General features: G+C 47.1%; 1 protein-coding gene across 7 annotated transcripts in view; it reads left to right on the plus strand.

Annotated features, from left to right (window-relative positions):
- LOC146810895 (uncharacterized) overlaps window positions 1-14,256 on the plus strand; it is a 403,292-nt gene that overhangs the window by 180,495 nt on the left and 208,541 nt on the right. For 2 of the 7 annotated variants that reach the window (XM_085617942.1, XM_085617943.1), the window contains one exon: window positions 12,837-12,893. The exons of the other annotated variants lie outside the window; for them this stretch is intronic. The gene's annotated coding sequence lies outside the window, so the exon portion shown is untranslated. Of the gene's footprint in view, window positions 1-12,836; window positions 12,894-14,256 lie in introns of those variants that run through there. 7 annotated transcript variants of the gene reach the window in all.

Below are 14,256 nucleotides of genomic sequence, written 5' to 3' on the forward strand. Positions count from 1 at the left end.
AGAGGGTGATGATAGCGCAGTTGCAAGGGGTGACCATAGGAAGGGAACCCCCAAAAGAGAATTACCAACCAACCGCCCCTAGAAAGCTACCCCCTAGAGACCATACACCTACACCCTACAACGGACGGAGAGACTTAGATGGAAATCAATGTGCGTTCTGTAGAGGGTTCGGACACTGGAAATCCCAGTGCCCGGTCCTTCTGGAAATAAACAAGAATAGGGACCCCAGAGACGCAGCATACGACCACAGAAATAGAGGACAGGGACGAGGGCACACGAACAACACCATCAACGACAGGCCAGGCAGACCAAACACCTTTGATCGCCCCCGCCAAAACCAGTGTCAGCAGTCCGACTATGAGAGCACTCATGACTTCGCATAGGACCGCCAGGGGCAAGGGAGGGATCCAGTCGAACTCCGTGTTGACCAGCAAGGTCCTTACGTCACCGCTAAGGTCTTGGGCACAAAATCTCCATTCCTGGTAGATACTGGGGCGACACGTAGTGCGTTATCTAAACGACTGATTCCTAGGGCACCCTTGTCTGGCTCACACGTAACCTCAATAGGCTTTGACGGAACGCCCTCCACTAACCCCTTATCAGCACCAATCTCCTTTGACTTAGAAGATAACACCACTGACACGACCTTTCTGCTCTCCTCCAACACCCCCGATGCTATTATGGGACTTGATTTGCTAAAACATTTTCGAGCCACTATCAGATGCTCCCCAGACGGAGTTCGAGTCATCCTACACGATAACCCAGATCTGTCCAGACCCTGTCACACTCGGCGTATGCTCTCTATAACCGATGCTGATATGTCCCTACTCGACACATTACCTTCACATCTATGGGCTAAAACCGACTCAGATGTAGGGCGCATGGTGATCGACCCGGTACACATAACCGTCCGACCGGACGCAGTGCTCCCAAAGCTTCCACAGTATCGGATATCACCCGAAGGCGAGAGGGCATTGGTGGAAATCATCGAGTCCCTGGTCGAGGCAGGAGTGGTAGAAGAAGTAGTGAGTAATGTTTGCAACAGCCCTATCCTACCCATTGTAAAGAAGCAAGGCGAGGGGGATGAGAAAGCCTACCGTTTCATTGTTGACTTGCGAGAGGTTAACAAAGTAGTCATACCCCAGTACCCCGTAGTCTCAGACATCACCACCATCCTCACCCTGATTCCATCCACCGCCACCATCTTTACTGTTATTGACCTCAAGAACGCATTCTTTTCCATCCCCATCCACCCAGACAGCCGCTACCTGTTCGGCTTCACTTTAAAAGCCCGTTCGTACAGATTCTGCAGGGCACCCCAGGGCTACACTGAGAGTCCCAGTATTTACAGCCAAGCCCTCAAGAGGCAACTGGATGCAGTCCAACTGCCCGATGGAGTGGTATTGATACAGTACGTCGATGACATTCTTTTGGCGGCCGACACCACTCCTCTTGCCGTCACAGCCACCATTCACCTCCTCCGCTTCCTTGCGGAGAACGGTCACAAGGTCTCCAGAAAGAAATTGCAATTCTGCCAGCCCCAGGTAACTTATCTAGGCCACCTACTATCCAAAGACGGGAGGAAACTTACCCCTGACCGAATTCAAACCATCCTAGAAACCCCTGTTCCCAAAACTCAGAAGCAAGTACGATCCCTAGTGGGCCTCACTTCCTTTTGTCGACAGTGGTTGCCAAACTTCAGTCTCACCATAAAGCCTCTGCTTTCCCTGCTGGCTAAGGATGTCCCCTTCCCCCTCCCCTGGACACCCGAATGCCAATCCTCCTTCAAAGAATTACGAGACGCCCTCTGCTCGGCCCCAGTCCTAGGAACCCCAGACTACACTAAACCTTTCTCCCTCTACACCCACGAAAGGGAGGGATGTGCGTTGTCTGTCCTAACCCAGTCCATAGGTCCTAAGCAACGCCCTTGTGCCTACTTCTCTGCCACTCTCGACCCCGTAGCCAGAGCCTTGCCCGCCTGCCTTCGAGCAGTAGCCGCCGCTGCTGTCTCTATCCGACAAAGTGAGGGGATCGTGCTCTCGAACCCCCTCACAGTATTGGTACCCCATGCTGTTGATACCCTCCTGAACCAAACCAAGACTCAACACCTGACTAGCGCACGACTGACTGGGTATGAACTGACTCTGCTTGCACCCCATATCACATTGAAACGATGCACCACTCTGAATCCAGCTACTCTACTACCTCTCCCTGACGCTGACCCCAATGCATCCCCTATACATGACTGCGTGACCCTCACCGACGAACAAACCAAGAGTAGGGTTGACCTCCGGGATACTGCCTTCCCGGACCCTGACGGAGAACTGTGGGTGGATGGCTCATGCATCAAGCTCCCTGATGGCACCACCTCAGCTGCCTATGCAGTCACCACAGCTCGAACAGTTGTTGAGACAGCCCGCATCACACAGCGATCCGCACAGGCGGCTGAACTAATTGCCCTCACACGAGCCTGCATCCTGGCAGCAGGGACAACCGCAAACATTTACACAGACAGTCAGTATGCCTTTGGGGTAGTTCACCACTTCGGGCTCTTATGGAAAGAGAGGGGATTCTTGACTTCTCATGGCACACCCATCCTGCATGGAGACCTAGTCTCTGCCCTGACCGAAGCAGTCCTCCTCCCCACACGGTTAGCTGTGATCAAATGCCAGGCACACAAGAAGGTGACAGACATTATAGGTCAGGGAAATGCACTAGCTGACATTACTGCCCGAACCACAGCCGAGAATAGGTCCACGACCCGTATGTACGTGACCAGGTCACAAACTGAGAAATGGAAGGATGCTAGGGAAACGATTAGGGATATCCAACTAGCCAGCACACCACACGAATTAACTGAATGGGCCCGGGTAGGATTGAAGGACGATGACGGTTGTTGGCGAACTAAAGACTCGAACAAATGGCTGCTACCCGACTCATACTTGATCCCCATGCTGACCATGGCACACTCCCCCGCACACATAGGGTCTGCCCCCATGATCGAACTCATCTCCAAAGTCTGGCACAACGACAGAATACCAGACTCAGCCAAACGTCTGGTCCAACAATGCCTAGTATGCCTCCAACACAACCCTGGGAAAGGAACTGCTGTACCCCGGGGAGGGTTTGGGGTCCCCAATCACCCCTTTGAAGTCCTACAAATGGACTACGTCCAGCTAGAAAGGTGCCAAGGTTTAAAGTATGTGCTTGTCGTTGTATGTGCCTTCAGCAAGTGGGTGGAAGCCTACCCGACCCATGATAACACCGCTATGACTACCGCAAAAGTACTACTGAAGGAATTCTTCCCCCGATACGGCCTTTGTCGAATTTTGTGGAGCGACAATGGCCCCCACTTCGTAGCCGAAGTTATCCAACTCATCTTAAAAGGGTTGGGTGTAAAACAGAAGTTCCATGCGGTCTTCCATCCCCAATCTGCAGGCCTGGTTGAGCGACACAATGCCACATTGAAGCTTAAGATAGCAAAAATAGTCGCCACCACAGGACTAAGATGGCCAGACGCTCTCCCACTAGCATTGCTATCAATGCGTTCCACCCCCACCAAACACCACTTAACCCCCTACGAGGTCGTCTTTGGGCGGCCCATGAACCTTTGGACTGCACCAAAACCATCATCCATCCACGACGTCCCGGACGTCCTCATGTCTGACTATTTGTATAACCTAACTAAGACGTTGTCTGTTATCCACCAGCAGGTGCTGCACGCCATTCCCGATGTTTCCAGGGGCCCGGGACACGACATCCAACCCGGTGACTTCGTCTTAGTGCGTAACTTCCAGCGCACCAAGAGTCTGGAGCCCCGGTGGACGGGCCCCCTGCAAGTCCTGATCACCACCCGAACAGCTCTTCGAGTGGAGGGGAAACGCAATTGGCTGCATGCACACCACTGCAAGAAGGTATCACCGACCCTGACAACCACGGACAACATCACCACCCAAGAGGAACTACTGGACAAAGACCGACCATCCCTGAACCGCGGCCCGGATACAGAGACACTTGAGTTGATTGAATATCCCGATCCCACTGTGCCATCCAAAGAAGGGTATAACTTGCGACGAAAGGAGAGAACTTCGGCTAAGCAGACCACAGGCTAAGTGGAAATCTCAGAACGGTAGCCTAGTCACCTAAAAGGCCACCAGGAGAGAAACTAAAACAAAGTCTGTGGTTCTGCCCGCTACCGAGTCTCTTGAAGGTGATGGGAGCGCCCGACATGAAGATGATGGAAGCAACCGGACGTCCGAAGATCCACTGCAGAAACCCAAAGACTGACCGAATGCACAGCTTAAAGACTATTGCACTTTTCATTACCCTTCTCTTTTGCCTTCTCCTCATGGTCACCTTCTGGATCATGGAGGAGAGCACACCCGCTCATAAGACATTACTGACCACCGTTCAACCTACCACCACGAAAGAACATCATCTGATCTCGCTTTCACCCCAACTCCGAGAAAGGCGTAAGGAGTTCTGGAATAACTCTTTTGTGCAGTTGCTCCACCAACACAATCTTGCTACCAACGCCACTAATTGCTGGATCTGTGGACTGCTACCACATGCCACTGGACACTCTATCCCTTTCATCCCTTCACCTTTTTCTGTCCATGGTTCCTGCCTCGCCTGGCTAATCCTCCTGCAAGAAAGCTACAAGGACAATGCCACTTCCGGCAGAACCATGTCACACTTTTACCATGGGTTCTGGCTGAACAAAACTGGAAGAACTTCTGCCCTCTTCTGCCCTCTGAGATCGAACACTTCCTTTCACATGGACATCCCTGCCAAAGAACGAGTTGAAATGCAAGTGTTCAACAATCCAGCCAGACCCACCTTCTCTTACCTCCGGAAACGGACGGCCGCCACCCTAACAGTGGCCCTGTCCGTCATCAACATCACTGGGTCTGTATGCCTCGAAGGCCTGGGGGCACAGCTGGTGGGCCACAGCTCCTGCCTCATCACCCGAACATTGGACTCAGTTGACCCACCCTCCTTTGTTGCCTCCCCGAATATGTACTTCGTCTGTGGTACTAAGGCCTACACCTGGCTTCCGAAAGGTTGGGGAGGCACCTGCTACATCGCCTTTGTCCTTCCTCCGACGTATGTGGCTCCAGCAAACCATCACCGACAGAAACGGGCCAAAGACATTGTGCAGGCCGACTCCACCGGAGCACAGTTCATGGACGCAGTCAAAGGCCTTGTTCCACTCTGGGACCGATGGCAAACAGCCGTGCCATCCGCCACTTAACCCAGGCAGTCGAAACGGCAATGAACATTACAGCTGGCGCCCTCGCCAACAACACCGCTGAGCTTCAGGCCGTCCGCCTGGTGGCTCTCCAGAACCGCCTTGTTCTAGACGTGGTTCTGGCAGATCGTGGAGGAGCATGCCGCATCATTGGGTCCAGCTGTTGTACCTACGTACCGGATAACTCACCCTCAGTCTACAAAGCAATTGAACATCTCCACAGACTGTCCGCAGAGGTTCATCAAGAACAAGAAGAATGGTCACTGGGGAGTTGGTTTTGGGACACTATTAAAGGTTGGGGATGGAGACTGTTTTCATTTATCCTGATACCGATTGTGTTACTATGTGGATGTTGCTTGGGGATTCAGTGTCTGCCACCTTTATGTTCGCTTTTTATGAACTGCATCTGCCCTAAGACTTTGGACTTTGAAACTGAGCGGATGAAAGCTCTGAACGAGGTGGAGGTACGGGGTATTATGGGGATAGATCCAAACTAGGCAAGCTGGCGAGACATGTTAAAAGGGAGGACTGTGGAAATTTAGCGTGCAAACTGAACATTATCTGCGCCATCTTGCCTCTCCCCAGCGCCACGCACAACGAATGCACGGCCGCCATTTTAGGCACCCCGCTCTCTCCCCGCTCACTCTCGACCGCCAGCGTTTTCCCTTGGCGCTGCAAGCATCCCCCGCGCGCCGGCCACCCCCGCTCTCTCATACAGGCCATAAACCCTCTCCTTCTGCGCGACCCTGCTACGGAACCACTTCCAACCGACAACCCATACATGGTCATGCCTCTCCTTTGATAACCCCCTTCCTCTGCGCCCCATTGTCTGAACTGGTCCCAGGCCATCACCTAGCCCTGCGGATGCAGTTTACTGCCCCTACTGTAAGGGAAACACCCCACATCAAAGGGATTACAGTAGATCAAAGCCCCTACCCCCTGAGACCCGGCCAGTTGCACACACCCCCGGGAATTAGCGGAATTCCCTACTGCGCGATAGCCATCTCCCACTGCGGGTAGGGTGGGAACTTCTACTGTATCTATGTGTGGGATCGGATCTGAGCCGGGGCTTCAGGGGATGTTCTTTCAGGCATCAAGGGAATCTCAAGAATGTACTATGTGTAATAAAGCAATAAACCAGTGTATAAGAGACCAGGTCTCAGAGATGCAGTTAGAGCACCTCGTGACGATACCTTGCTGTCTGATCTGATGTGTTCTGCTCCGACGGAATAAAACTTTGTTTCCTGCCTTCCAGTCTCCGGCGCCTGCCTCTTTTATTGGTAAATTATCGAGTGGTATGAGAGGCGATTACCGCCGGGCAAATACTTGAAAGATTATCAACTGAAACTGCCGCTACCATTTAACAAGGGAGCCACAGGTCAACGGACCAGGGATCGCGAAGGAACCTCGAGCTGAATAACAAAACACCAGCCCACGGAACACTCGTGGAGTGTAGGCCAGAAATCTTCAGTGGAATTACTGCTCGGGGTCAGGACTACAAGTAGCCCAAAGCACAGCCTCAGGGATCACCAAAAAGCATATGCTGCTGCAAATGTACACGGTGCACAGGGGTTTGGGTTGCACGGTCCTCACGAGGGATACGGGCCTCAAAATAGCTGAGAGCGCAGATCAATCTCAGAGACCACGGGAACCCACCTCCTGTGTTGCAGAAACATTCAGAGTCCTCAGGAGCGTGGGAGATGCAAACCGGTCAGATGCGTTTCAGGTGCCTGCCTTGCAGGGGAGTAACTCCTTTACTCAAAGGGAGATTCTTCAGTCGTCAAGCGTCGTGCAGATCGTTGAAGTACTTGGTTTCTGTAGCAGAGTTTAGTCCAGGTAAAATCTAAAGTCCTGTAGTCGGGGTTCCTACTTTATACCCAAGGAAGGGGTGGGACAAACTCTGGGGACCCACCTATGGGAGGGTCAGGACAGAGGGGTGGCTACACCCATGTCCTTTGTCCAGTTTTGCGCCAGAGCAAGAGCAAATGGCTCCTGCAACCAGTTTGAGCTGGACTATGCACAGGGACACCAAATGTGCCCCCAGTGCAGACATCAAAGCACTCTCAGATTGCACCCACCCAGCCCCAATACACTAAAGCCTGTCTGGGAGGTGGTCACACCTCCCTGTGACAGGAAATCTATTGTCAAGCCTTCCCCTGCCGGAGTTTCGTCCAGCAGCAGGAGGGCAGACTTGTGTCTGTGGCTGGTAGCATCCATTTTGTGATGCCACCCAGCCCCAATACACTAAAGCCTGTCTGGGAGGTGGTCACACCTCCCTGTGACAGGAAACCTATTGTCAAGCCTTCCCCTGACGGAGTTTCGTCCAGCAGCAGGAGGGCAGACTCGTGTCTGTGGCTGGCAGCATCCATTTTGTGATGCCAGGGTCGAGAAAGCTGGTACCGGGTGTACCGGTGTTGTCATATTTCTCCCTCTAGGAGGGTGGAATCATACCTCCCCGGCCAGTTACTGGCTGGGAGGTATGATTCCAAGGTATTTGACACCAAACACGACATGTTTCCATGCAGCCGTTTTAAAGTTAGCATTTACCGCAAGTTTATAATGCACTTAAGAGTATATGGTTGGCTGCATCACAAACAACCCCGGAATATAGGTTCCGAGGGCTGCAGAAGGGCTCTGCTCATGCAGGTACACCCTCTCGCATAAAACCCAGCACCCTGCCTTCAGGATTGATAAGGCCTGCCATAGGGGTGACTGATAGGTTTATATGTGCAGTGATATAGGATAGATATAGTGAACCTATATCGAAGTAAGGGGTGCATGCACCACCTTACACAGGCTGCTGTAGCAGACCTGTGGTGTCATTTTGAATGGTCTCCCAGGGGTGGCATAATACATGCTGTAGCCCCTGAGAGGCCTCTGGGGTACCTATGCCCTGGGTACATAGTATACCATTTACCATATAAGGGTACCCCACAATCCAATCTGGAGTGTACCTAAAGTACATGCAATCAATTTAGAGGAGAAATCAGCTAGACTGGGGCCCTGGATAGCAGGATCCCAGTCAGACTAAGTTGAAACCAGTGTCACATCAGCAAAAAGTGGGGGTAACTATAAGAACCAGATCCTACTCTCCTACACCTAGCACCTCCTGTTCTATTGTGGAATATCTTGTTTCCGTTAATGTAAGTGACCTAGGAGCAAAAGCAGTGGCCCCTCCCTTGACCCCTCCCTTAATTTGGCTCTGTACTCCACCTAACCCTTTTAGAAAGATTTCATTTTTATACACAACATCAGTTAATTGATGAGTCCGTGGATTCTTATGTATCTAGTTTAAGAATTCTTATTGCAGATTGTGACTTTAAAGCTCAAGTGGATACATATATCAGGGATCAATTGATAATAAGTTGTTTCGATAAAAAATTATAGGAACAACTGTTGCAACACCATAAATCAACGTTGCAGGAGGCGGTAGAAATTGCAGAGTGTAGAACGTTCTATTACTTCATTCAATACAATTTATGTTGAGAGTGTGTAGGTTGGAGTGGCTTCATTGGCAGTGAAAAATGTACTCTACCAAATGCTTCAATTGGTTGGTAGGCAGCTGTGTACCCACTGCAGTTCAAGGTCACACTCATTTCAATTTAAAAACTGTCCAGCTAAGGGTAAGGATTGTTTTACATGTAAAATAAAGTAGAGCATTTTGGGCTAATGTGTCAGAGTGCAAGCAAGAGAGTATCTAGTGTTTTGGAAAATTCAATGGAAGATGTTGTGGAGGATGAAATAGGTTTGACGAATACTGCACTTTGCGTGAGAGAGGGAAACCTGGATGGAAAGGTGCATGGTCAAGCAGTGCATACTACTATAGAAACAAGTGATGCTGATAACAAACCATATGTACCTCCATTGTGTGTAATCAATGTTGATGGGAAAGATTTAGAGCTTATGGTGGATTCTGGTTCTCCTCATACTGTTATCTCGGATTCCTTCTTTAACAAAAGTTGGGAGAACAGACTGTAGGAACCTAATGTTATGCTTGTGTATTGTTTTGGAGAAAAGGAAATTAAGATGTTGGGATATTTTATCTCATCAAAGTGTGCGTGTCACTGGACATCAAGCAACAGCTAATCCTAGCTCGTGACTCTTGAGATTACATTGGTGATGCACTTCTTGCACACGCCTTCCGTCACAGCCTGTCCAAGTCACTGGCAGTTGCTTACTTCCTCACGCCTCTGCTCATGTCGCACCAGCATCTGTATAACTGAAACCATTTGAGCACTGTTCCTCCTATGGCATTTCTGTCATCCAAGGTTTTTGGGAGGGGGGGGGTATGTCATGGTCTACCGTATCGAAGGCAGCTGACCTAGACAAAGAGTGGGGAGTAACAATTTTAAGAAGGGAGGTCTTAGTGCTACATCTGGAAAACAAACCAAATTGGAAATGCTTTAGGGGTAGATGCTTTCTAGTGTATTATTTTAGTTAGGTGGCAACACAATATTTAAGGATGCTTTCTAGTGTATTGTTTTAGTTAGGTGGCAACACAATAATTAAGGATCTTAGTGAGTAAAGGGAGGAGTTGACTGCTCTGGAATTTCCCAAGGCTTCTAGATCAGCAGTGTGCCTCTTCAAGGGAAGAGAGTCTGACAGAGAGCCATATGGTAGGGAAGAGTTTGTGATTTGCAGCCAAAGGGGAGCAAGATCATCTGCTTTCCACTTGTGAAGGGTGCAAGGCCTGTCTGTTGAGTAATTAATGGGTCGCGTGTTTGCAATAGCTTCTATAGAATGTCAGTCTTTAGAAGAATGAAATTGGTCCATGCAGCAGAAGGAGCTTTCCTTGTGAGAGAACAATTCCCCGTGTCTTAAGGGTTGGTATGGCTGACTTTACCTTCACGACTGCCTTGATCTTGTTAGAGACGTAATATGCTAATCGGTTACACTTAAATTCGAACAGGGATGGAGTAGGTAATGTCATAGACTGGTTCTAAAATATTTCCATTAGTTCCCTCGAACGGTTAGATTTCCATCTAAGTTTTGTTCAGGAAGGTAGAGTTATCACTACAGACAGTTATCTCATAAGTCTTTCTGGCAATCCGTCATTTTGATGAATTTCTAAAATGAAGAAAGTCAGCGTGACAAAAACAGACTGATGAAACTTTGCTAGAGAAAAGATAAAACCGCAAGATACCTTTTCCAAGAAAACATAATGTTTCAAAGGAAAAGATAAATGTTTATTTTAAAGGGCAGCATGACAGAGGTAAGTAGAGAAAAGGCGGATGGGTACCCAGGGTGGTCGAGGCATGGATGGAAAAGGGGAAAGATTAAGGGGGATGTTAAAAAGGGAGTACAGTGGGAAAAGGGGGTATGTAGTGAGAAAAAAACAGAGTAAAAATAGTATAGTGGCAGAAGTAATAAGGGGGTATAAGACAGTAAGGGGAGTAAGGGGTTTAAACAATTGTACTAAGGGGTATGGGAGTAAGAGAGTTCTAAAGAAATTCTAACGAAGCTAGAGGGGCATGTAGAAAGAGTACATTGGGAGGAGTAAATAAGGGATTTGGAAAATGAAAAACAAGAGAAAGGTAGTAAGTGGATTGTAAAAATTAAATGGGTAAAACGTGAGGAGGAATATCACTAGAGGCATAGGAGGGAAGAGGGTCTTGGAAAAAGGGGTTAAGTGGGGGGAACTTCCCCTTAAAACACACAAAAAATGAACAAACTAAAGATTCTTCAAGACTGGCTATCAGCTGTTTTTTCGTAAACCTGGTGAAATCCATTCTAAGAAGACAAAAATGTTAACATTGGTTTGAGGACCTAACCAAACCATTTTCTTCATCTTTGTTGATCAGTAAAATCACATGCAACCACCTATAACTTCTACCTCCTTTAGGATGGCCTTCACAATTGTCTTCTTACTGTTGATATTCAGTTTTCTGGCTTGGAGGCTGGGGCAACAGTGTCTAGAATGGTAGATATATTATTGCATTGCTGAATTCCAGTTAAAGATCTTTTTTGTACTCTTTGGATAACTCCAGTAAGTGTGGTATAGATTTCTGGGCTTTTTTTTATGTTTATGAGATCTCTAGTAGTTATGTGTTAGAATTCTGGTTTAGAGGGGTAAGGAGCAGTGACTAATGGAATTATAAAGAGTTAAAATAAATGGCGAGGTTCATTTAATGGAAAGGTTTATCACTTTATACTAAGTTTTTCTTCACAAACATCAGGTCAAGAGCAGAGCCTTTATTGTGTGTGGTTAGTGTGCAGTGTTTGAGCGGGTTGTTATGTTTAAAGATTTATGAAGAGAAGTGTGCGTCAGCCTTTTCCCAGAGCAGGGTGGAATCCTCAAAGAAGATCTGTTTGTGTCGGGATAGAAGTGGTAAGGCATATGATAGATTAATGCATCCATGAATAAAATTTACAGCCTGGAGGATGGTAGAAGACATTCAAACCTAAGGTTGTAGACATTATATTAGTAATTTCCACCTTTAGGCTTTGGAAAGAGGTAGAGTTATGCAAGTTAACCCACTTGGATTTACGGTAGTTTTTGAGAATAAGAACACCTTCCCTACCAGCTTTAGCCACTCTGTCAAGTCGTAGGACGTTCTAGTCTAGAGTTATTCCATCAAATAATAGTTTCATGGCAGGGATGAACCAAGCTTCAGTGATCTCAAGAACGTAGAGGTCATGGTCTTGGGTGAGAATTGAAGTTGCAATAGATGTAGCAGAGTTACAGTGGAGGAGAACTGATCAGGATAATTGAATAGAGGATGGATAGCGGAGAGGCTGGTAGGCTTGAGGTTATTAGAGTATACAAATCTAGGGTTTGAGGTGTAGTGTTCTAGGGATGGTAAGAATCTTCAGGGCTAGTTTACTATATTAATGAATGAGTCAGTGGCACAAAAGTGACAAGATCTGGAGGATGGGTGCTAGGAGAAGTGGAAGTTAGGATGGAATGTTTTCCTGTTGGAGGTGATTTGGAATTTAGCGTGTTAAAGGCAGTGTCTTGAAGGCTAGTGATTAACAAATGAAAGTTATCAATTTTCATGTTTGATAAGTTCAGTGTGATACATTCAACCACCTTGTGGGCAGTAACGTGGGAGTAGGCTGACATGGTAGTTCTTGTGTGTGACCAGCATACACTTGGGTTCTGAGGACTAAGGGGGTGAGCCTCCATCTATATTTGAGCAAGAATTTACGAGGTCCCATGGCTACACGCTCGTGTAACAGCAGGGTGTAGTACCAGTACTTGTGTATAACGTCCATTTAGGAAATATAGAGAGAAACTCAGTGCGTGCAGTGCTCCTGCTAGCCACGGATTCGCCGATTTGACCTTTTTACTCTGAAAAGGGTAAGTTTACATTTCAACATGCAAAATGTGTGTAAACTTCAACTCCAATGTATATCTGTGCAGCCCTTTCATTATGCAAGTATGATCTGTCAAAAAAGAATAATTTTATACCATGCCAGAACACATTTACGCTGCTTATGTCATGAAATCGTAAAACAATATATGTTTACTATGTTTCAGAGAACGAATATGCATATTATAAACACATGTTATGTTATTTTAAATATGGATATGGAATGATATGATTGATTCTTTGCCCAATGTCTTAATGTGTTGTGTCCATAGGGCTCTGGTTTGGGGGTCTCAGCAGGCCTGCTGAGCAATCAAATTCTGACAGTAAAGGTTTGTGTTTCAAAAATACAACTCACTTTCTCGAATAGGCGCTCAACTCGCTGCTCAGCAAGCCTCCTCGTCTTACTGTCTCTGACATACTTTCCTCTTCTGCCATCTAGCCTGGATTGTTTTCATTTCCTAATCTTTACATCTCCATTATATGTGTACTTTGGCACTTACTTTCTTTGTTATCTAGTTGAGGGAGTAGGTTTTTAAGCAGGGGTTTATTGGGTTTATTGTTGTATGGTAACAAAATTGATTAATTGCATAGACAAGATGTCTATGAAAGTTGCTTGAAAGAGTTTCATTGGTCGGCTCTCGATGCCTAGGACAAGTAGTTCTCACATTTGAAAAAAGGGATATGTGGACGGATTATGATTTGCATACTTAATCTATGATTAGGAAAAGTATGGTTATTTATATATTTTTCCGAGAGTGGTATGGCATGCATGCATTTTGTGAACTCTCTATCGTCAAATATGTCTTTGCAATGGACTTGTAAACACACTTTAGAACAAGCATTGACCTAGCCACTAGGCCTGGCATTGACCTTAAGCCTTTTGGCAATTCTTGTTTTGTTTTGCCATGGATTATGCAAATCTTGATTGTTCAGCTAGATGCAGGGTCCTCATCAATCTAAGCGCAAACATTGGCTAAAAGGAAAAATGTTGCTTTGGTCCTAAAAAAGCACACATTGCCTTAGTACATCCTGGCACGGAAGGGAATTACTTTGTGTGTTGATGTGCACCTAGTATAAGTGAAGCAAGCTGTAAATCGTAATGAAGTCAGCCAATGGCTGGTGTGGGCTGACACATTGCCCCTTGGTGCATGATGGAGTGGGAGAAAGTAAATTGTGAATGACAGAACCACACTAATGACGAAGAAAGAGATAAGGCAAGAAAGAAAGAAGGCAAGTAAGAGAAAGGCAAGAATATAAGAGAAAGGCAAGAAAGAGAGGCAAAGACAAGAGAAAGAAAAAGAAAAGAAGACAAGAAAGAGGAAGGAAAGAAAGAAAGAAAAAAGAAAGTAAGGCAAAAAAAGAGGAAATACAGAGAAAATTAAGAACGAAAAAGGAAACAAGTATAGAAAGGAGGGCAACAACTAAATAAAAAGGGAAGAAAAGAGGAAAGTAAAGATAGAGGCAAAGAAGGATGGAAATAAAAAAGGAAGAAAAGGCAGAAAGTAAGAGGAAGGCAAGAAATAACAAGCATTGGCATAGCCAAGAGGTGTCTCCCCTTTGGTACCTTATAAGTGTTTAGCCATGCAACAGTTGCATAACTAAACACTTATAAGGTCCCAAAAGCGAGACCTATTGGCTATGCCAATGCTTGTTTTAACTGCTGCAATCTATTGAAGCCTCACGGCGAACATC

The sequence above is a fragment of the Triturus cristatus genome, chromosome 7 (assembly GCF_964204655.1).
Source record: "Triturus cristatus chromosome 7, aTriCri1.1, whole genome shotgun sequence".
Classification (NCBI taxonomy): Eukaryota; Metazoa; Chordata; class Amphibia; order Caudata; family Salamandridae; genus Triturus; species Triturus cristatus.